This window comes from Raphanus sativus, chromosome 5 (genome assembly GCF_000801105.2).
Source record: "Raphanus sativus cultivar WK10039 chromosome 5, ASM80110v3, whole genome shotgun sequence".
Taxonomy (NCBI): Eukaryota; Viridiplantae; Streptophyta; class Magnoliopsida; order Brassicales; family Brassicaceae; genus Raphanus; species Raphanus sativus.
The window spans coordinates 15,207,414-15,214,465 of record NC_079515.1 but is presented as its reverse complement, the minus strand read 5'-3'; the positions used below and the strand labels follow the sequence as shown (position 1 = coordinate 15,214,465).

The following is a 7,052-nucleotide window of genomic DNA, read 5'->3' as shown; positions in this document are numbered from 1 at the left end:
AACAATATCTTAAATCAGATGAAATATTTTTTTATAATTAAAAAAGGGAGAAAGAGAGATGCTAGAGAGGATAACTTTTTACTTACTCTTCTCTGTAGCCAATCCATCGTTCTTCAATACAAACTAAACAGAGAGATACGCAAAAAGGAAACAGATCGGAAACAAGATCTGGCAAGCAAACTCATCATTCCAGATTCATCGAGATGGTGGTTTAGACAGATTTTGTTTAAGGCATAGAGAGAAGAGAGAAAGAGACAGAGCAGAGAAAATGTGAAAGAGAAGAATGACGGGGCAAGAGGAGAGAGAAACAAACACATATTTACACCTTATGAATTCTTGTCCGTTAGATTTAGAATAATCAACGGTTGTGGTTAGAAGAGAGGCTGATCTCCGTCCTTGTATACTATTGGTTGATCTGTAGTTAAAATAATAAAAAAACTCTATTAGTTATATCTGTTAGATTGAGATCAATCAACGGTGAGATTGATCTATTAGTTATCCTTATCATTCTCCTTCATTGGTCAATGCTTTTTTCTCTTTTTATGTTTTTTTCTTCTTTGTTATACTGTTTTTAAAATTAAATTAAGTTTACAATTTTCAATTAAAGTATAATTGAAAAAGTTATAATAGAATTAGGATCCTGAAAATTTAAGAACTGATGTTAAAAATACTAAATTAGATTAATGACTTTGTATGTATGGCTTGAGTTTGGGGTTTGGAGTTTCAATATAGGGTTTAAAATTTATTTCAGATTTAAGGTCTATTAATGTTAGGGTTATGTTTTTCTCTTTTAAAAATTAAAAAATACAAATAGACAATTTGTATTTTAAAATATAGGTTAATATGATACAAATAAATACTTAATTAAAAACTAAGAGTGAATGCTTTATGATATAAGTTAACATGAGGTATGTGGTTAGGGTTAGGATTTATAGTTAAGTATATGTTTGAGTTTTAGAATATATTTGGAGTTTAAGTATAAAATTTATATTATAAGTTTGAAAAAAATAGATTTATGATTTGTATGCTTGGTTTAAGTTTGAGGTTTATGGTGTAAATTTAAGATTTAGTGTTTGAGGTTTAGAGTTTAAATTTGAGATTATATTTTTAAGTGATTAAATTTTGAATTTAAATTTAAGATTAAAGTTATATAATGAAAATATTGAAATGGAAAGTTTATGTTTAGGGTATATTTAGGGTTTAGGGTATATTTAGGGTTTAGGGTTATGATTTTTCTTTTTAAATTACACAATACAGAAAAACAATTTTTATATAATTTTTTTTTACAAAATGGTAACCGATTTTAACATTATAACATTTTTAACGTTTCTTTTATTTATTCATTTTACACTGGCTTGAAACAAAAGTATCATAATTTTTAACATTGGTTTGTTCCAAGTCCATGAACTGACCTCAAATATAATCGATTACAGTTAATCATATAATCAATCACATTTCACTTTCTACAAAGACCATACTAATATAACAAAAAATCTTAAACTCACAATTCTATTCATTAATTTTATAAAACACACATCAAGTCTTTCCACCTCTCTCGCATGTCTTCACGAACTCTGCATCATGTATCTCTAATTATAAGTTTTAACTTCATTGATCTTAGTTGTTTTAAGATTGCTAAGGATATAGGAACCTCATTACAGAAACCACCAGCAATCTCTCCGGATATCTTCTCAATTTGTGATTGCACATTAGAGAACTCTCTTACTCTCTCTTCTTTTTGTTGCCACAGTTGTTCAAGAAGACTGCTCATTCGGCTGCAACAACAGAATAAACAAACACACATAAATCACCCACAATAGATACATATCAATTAGAAAAACAAAACTTACAATACTCATGCCACACAAGAATGAGTAAAAGCCCTGCAATCATCTGTAGAAAAAGGAGATGGCTGAGAGATTTACCTACAACTTTGCAGTAAAGTTCCACAATTAATCTCCCCAAGAGATGACCTTCAGCATCTGTTACCACCATTGTCCTGAACTCACAAGGTTTCCTGCAGAAAATGTCAAAAAAAAGACTATAATTAAACTTCAGTCTCTACTCCTTCGGCTTCACCGCCTCGGCCGTAGCTTCCCCACACGTGGTAAGAAAAAATCAGAGTTTGTCCCATGTCTATTCAACATATTCTTCAACATTAAATATGTAGAAGGAACCATAGTTGAAAACTCATGAAGAACAGAGAGATTAAGCAAGCAACAGAGAGATTTCACTCTTGAAAGATTTCATTCAGTTTCTCTGTGGCTATATAAAACTCATGAAGAACAGAGAGATTAAGCAAGCAAACCAGGAAAAAAAAAGAAAAGCAAAAGCGGCCATTTCTTCTGCAATTTCCCGGAGACCACTAACCAAACTAGTGTCGAGTTATAAAGAAAGAGACAAAACAAACACGCATAAATCACAATATTTGCACATAGTCCAAAGAAATCAAATCGACTTCTTTAGATTCGTTTCTACCTTTCACTGGCACATGGTAAAGGCTTGGGGCAAAAACAAAACTCTACAAAGATGAAGGACCATATTTGCAAATAGTTTAAAGATCACCATTGTTGCTTTCTGCACTTCGATCCCGACAGTGTGGCATGATTCCGGTGACGACAAAGAAACAAGACGGAGATGCCGGTTGTGAAGCAAGAACGCACCAGAGAAGCTTGATTTGGAGCAGGTGATATCGTGTTGTGGTTTGATCACGGACTCAGAGATGGACGATGGATGAGAGCTCCGACGTGACGAAGACGGCGAGACTGTTGCGGTGTGAAGCAGAGCACGGCGGATTGATGAGCAGAGACACGGCGGCGAGAGTGGACAAGAGGCGCCACCGTGTTCGATTGCGGGCGAGTGGGGACCACAGAGTGGTGGTCGGAGCTCGAGATCGAGCAAAGGGGAAACGCAGGGATGAGACTCGAGGAGGTGACAGAGACGAATGATAAGAACCCTAATGAAAAGGGAATCGTTGTTTTTTTTGGTGGGAAATAAAAGAAAACCCAAAAAATTGGCTTAAATTTTTTGGCTCCAAAATAGTTTTTTTTTCAGCTTTGATAGTGATTTTTGCCTTTCGGATTAATGAAATTCTATCTTAGCTTAAATTTAATGCTACAATAGAATTCTGATCCGATTTTGTTATTATTGGTAGCAGTTAGTGAATTTGTGTTACCGTGAACTGCTACCAATACTCATATTTCTTGTAGTGATGTGAGAGGTGCATGTCGATCGATAGGTGGAGAAAAGGGTCGATCGATACGTTTCTCGTCTTTGTGTCGATCGATGAGTGGCTCGTCTTGTCGGTCGATATCTTCGTAGGTGTGGGTGGGTGGGTATGGAAGAGAAACTGTGAATTCAGCATGTGTCAATATTCTAACCGCGTTGCAATCTGCAGTCGTATCCGGAAATGGCATTATTGATGTCGATCGATGTGGACTAGTTGGTGTCGGTCGACACCATTGTGATCCACCGAGACTTAGTGAACTTTCCACTTTAAAGTCTCCTTCTTGTAGCTTCTCCTGTTTCACCACTTGCCAGAAATCATCATCTATAATGGCATTCACGTGATGTTTCCTATTTCCTTCCCCTACTTCCTTAGAAGTTCCAATCCTCCTGATAGAGTCTTCAGTCTGGACAATCTGTTTCTCAAGTTTCTTAACTTGTGTGCAAATGGTGTCTATCCTTGTGGTCAGATTGTTGAAGACAGAGTCAATCTTTCCATTGAAGTCTACTGTAAGCTTCTGCTGACCTTCTAGAACTCTATCAATCATGGCATCAAACTTACTCTCCTGGGTGGGTGGCGGTGGGTTTTGGTAAGCTGAGTTGCCGTAGTTTCTTGTGTTGGTGAAGGGTTTCTGATACTGTGAACTCTGGTTGTAGTTACTCTTCTGACCACTGCCAAAAAAATTTTTGTTTCCACTCTGGTTTCCATATCTCTGGAATCCAGTACCTCCAATGTAGTTCACATCTTCCTCTTTATCATCTTCTCTAGCCTCTCCTTCTTCCGCTGAGCAGACTGGCTGCCCCAGAAATGCATGTAAAGCATCTATTTTCGCTCTGACTTCATTCAACTGGTCTTCTCTGATGGCTGCAACCGATTTCTTCTTGTCAGAGTCAGTGTTCTTGGTGCTGCTGCTGTTGGCTAGGTTCTCAATAAGTCTCACATCCTCTATTGGATTCCTAATGTTGAAGTTCTCCTCGCTAGCAGTATCAAGAGCCATCTGATACCTCAAGGCGATACCTCTGTAGAAAGTGCTTAGTAGCTGCACTTCATTGAATCCATGGTGTGGACAGTCTCGCTGGAAGAACTTAAATCTGATTCACTCGTCTTTAAAAGTCTCACTAGGCTTTTGCGCGAAAGTGGCGATTTTTCTCCTTAAGTCTTCAGCGCGTGCCTCATCAAAGAAATTACGCAGGAAGGCGTTTTAGATGTCGGCCCAGGATGTTAGTGATCCTGTAGGTAGCTGCTTGAGCCAGTGCGAAGCTTCTCCAATCAGTGAGTATTTGAAGAGCTTGTAGAGTAGATAGTCCTCAGGGACTCCATCCATACGAATAGCAGCGATAAGATCCTCGAACCTTTCCAGATGGTCCATAGGATGCTCGTGTGATAGCCCAGAATAAGGTATCTGAGACACGAGAGAGTAGTACTGAGGCTTAACCTCGAAGTTCGGCTTCTGAATCTCTGGAAGTCGAATAGCTGATCTGTTGGTGTAGTACTCGTCTGGACAATTGTAGTCTGCCAAAGATCGTGTTTGAGCTTCTCATGTAGCCTCAACTTCAGGCTCAGGGATTATGTTTCCCTGTGCATCTAGCTTCTGACCTGTTGCATTACGCAGATGACCATCTTGGTCATACAGGTTTCCATTCTCGCCCTGCGTGAGGATAACAATCGCAAACATGCTTCGCGGAGTAGTGTCGATCGATTTACGGTGAGTAGTATCGAACGATGTGGATCTGCGAACAGTATCGGTCGACGGTGCTGTCTGAGTGTCGGTCGACGGTTGAACGTGAGTATCAGTCGACGGTACTGCGGTTCTGTTGATCGATGCGGAGCGTAGGTCTTTGCGGATTGAGCATTCCAAATGTGCAATATCCTCTGAGAATAATTGTTGATTTCCCCTGTTGCTTCTGGTACTGCTGGGCATGTACCTGAAAAGACAAGAAAAATTTTAATCAGAAAGGGGGTAAAAAGAAAAACCTAAGATTAATAAGATTAAATCTAATGGCGATCAAAGCCCCCCGGCAACGGCGCCAAATTTGATAGTGCTCAAATTACCCGGTAGAGCTTACTCTCTCAAATAAGAGGTACAGCTGTAGTACTTAGGGATCGAATCACGAGGAGTTAGGGAACCGATTAAATAAAATCTACTAATCAATCCTAGGTGAATTTGGTTTATATAATAGAAATAAAAGTAACAATTCCTAAAATGAGCAAGGTAGTTACTCTAACTAACAATATGATGGGTTGTTTAAATGTGATAAAGAGTGCTAGACATAGGGCTTTTATTCAGGAATGGAGATTATAATTTCTATAAATGCTTTAATAAGTTGCTTGCATGATACTATAGATCTCAGCCGCTTAACTCAAGTGAAGTATCACTGGTTAAATAATCTAGATCTTTGGCCTCAGCTGTCGTATGTTGACACAGAAAAAGAGTCGATGGATATTCTTTTGAGATATCGATCGATACACCTTTCGCAGCGCCGATCGATTCACCTGTCGGGATATCGATCGACGGCTTCTAGATATGCCTAGGCGCGAGACGATAATGAACACTAGGTCTCAAGGAGGAGCTGTCGCTCTTCTCAACGGGAGACAAGCTAGCTCAAATGGATAATTCAAGATACTCAAAGATCCTAGTGATCTATATTCTAGTTAGCTAATCTAGAACAAGCATAGGGTGCAATCCATTTGATGAGTACCACAACTTAGCAATTATAGTTTTGGGCTAATCCCACAAACCTATTTAAACCCTAGATCTAACAAGTAGACTACTCAGACATAGCTAAGCAATTCATGACAATGGATAGATGAAAGAATTGCATAGATAGAAATAAGTAGAAATACAAAAGGAGATGATAAATCTCTCCAATCTCTCAAAACAATATAAAACTCTAGTCTCTCTCTCTCACACTCTCTGCTTTTCTCTTGAGTTGTCAAAAGCTTGCTTCTTTCAAAGGTTGCCGTCAAAAAATACTTAGCAGAAATATTTAAGCATTTCCATTAGGTTAAAAACTCGTCAGGGGCAATCTCGTAATTTGGTGAAGTCTTGGTGAAGTAGTCGGCTAAACCATTTCGTCCTCGATATCGATCGACAACACTGCTGTGTATCGATCGATTATAATCTTCTAGTACGCGGATCTTCTCAGCTACATCGATCGACAACTCTGGATGAGTATCGATCGATTATAATCGCAATGTTGACTTCCGACTTGGTCTTTAATGGTCAACTCGGGTATATCATCTCTTGTACTCCAAAATGCTCCAAAATCATCACTTTCTCACAAAATGCTCCTGAACCTAAAAACATACCTAACAGGCTAGAAAACAGATTAAATATATTATAAAATACTAGTATACCATGGTTAAAAACGGGTAAAATCCATGGTATATAGTTGGTAATTGGATCTGGAGGTCCTTGAACCCTGGAACCCGAAGGTTCTTAGGTTCCTTGAAATCTGAGATCCTTCAGCCGTGGAACCCGGAGGTTTTTAGGGCCTTGAACTCTGAGGTTCCTTACCTAGGCCCGAAGGCCATTTATTAAACCCGAAGGTTTGCTCATTGAACCCTTAGGTCCTTGAGCACTGAGGTAATCTTTGAGTCCATAGACTTTGATTAAACCCAGTTGATACCTCGAACCCGGAGGTTGATACCTTGAACCAAAAGGTCCTTAGTAAACGCGAAGGTTGGTAGTTGGATCTAGAGATCCTTGAACACAGAGGTTCTTATTAGACCTGAATGTCATTTAGACTTGAAAGTCCTTGATCAACCCTTAGGTGACTTTTTCGAATCCGAAGATTCCTTACAAGCCGGAGGGTGTATTGAACCC

The 7,052-nt window shown here is 38.5% G+C and overlaps 1 long non-coding RNA gene across 2 annotated transcripts; it reads right to left on the bottom strand.

The window, feature by feature from the left end:
- Positions 1–1,399: 1,399 nt before the first annotated feature.
- On the bottom strand, positions 1,400–3,030 carry LOC108857760 (uncharacterized). Of its 2 annotated transcripts, none has more exons than XR_001950377.2 (3): positions 2,479–3,030; positions 1,926–2,017; positions 1,400–1,775 (listed from the first exon to the last, which is right to left on the bottom strand). It is a non-coding gene; the product is annotated as an uncharacterized LOC108857760 (long non-coding RNA). The 2 variants fall into 2 exon arrangements; XR_001950378.2 differs by having other exon boundaries at positions 2,566–3,027.
- Between the last annotated feature and the right edge of the window lie 4,022 nt (positions 3,031–7,052).